Source organism: Juglans regia, unplaced genomic scaffold, assembly GCF_001411555.2.
Source record: "Juglans regia cultivar Chandler unplaced genomic scaffold, Walnut 2.0 Scaffold_6368, whole genome shotgun sequence".
Lineage (NCBI taxonomy): Eukaryota > Viridiplantae > Streptophyta > Magnoliopsida > Fagales > Juglandaceae > Juglans > Juglans regia.
In genome coordinates, this window is record NW_023361229.1 from 1 (window position 1) to 257 (window position 257).

Below are 257 nucleotides of genomic sequence, written 5' to 3' on the forward strand. Positions count from 1 at the left end.
TAGCGTCCTTCCGATCCCAATCCAAACGGAGATCTGATCCAAACCCATGGCTACGCGATGGGCAGGGCGAGATTTTCCCAAAAATCCACTCCCGAGTGCTCCTTCTTGTCAATTTATGTCGCAAGGCGGAAAAAACAAAAACGAGGGGTGCAACACGAGGACTTCCCAGGAGGTCACCCATCCTAGTACTACTCTCGCCCAAGCACGCTTAACTGCGGAGTTCTGATGGGATCCGGTGCATTAGTGCTGGTATGATC

At 52.1% G+C, this 257-nt stretch overlaps 1 pseudogene; it reads right to left on the reverse strand.

Moving 5' to 3' along the window:
* Positions 1-144: 144 nt before the first annotated feature.
* On the reverse strand, positions 145-257 carry LOC118346041 (annotated as a pseudogene; the record flags this gene model as incomplete).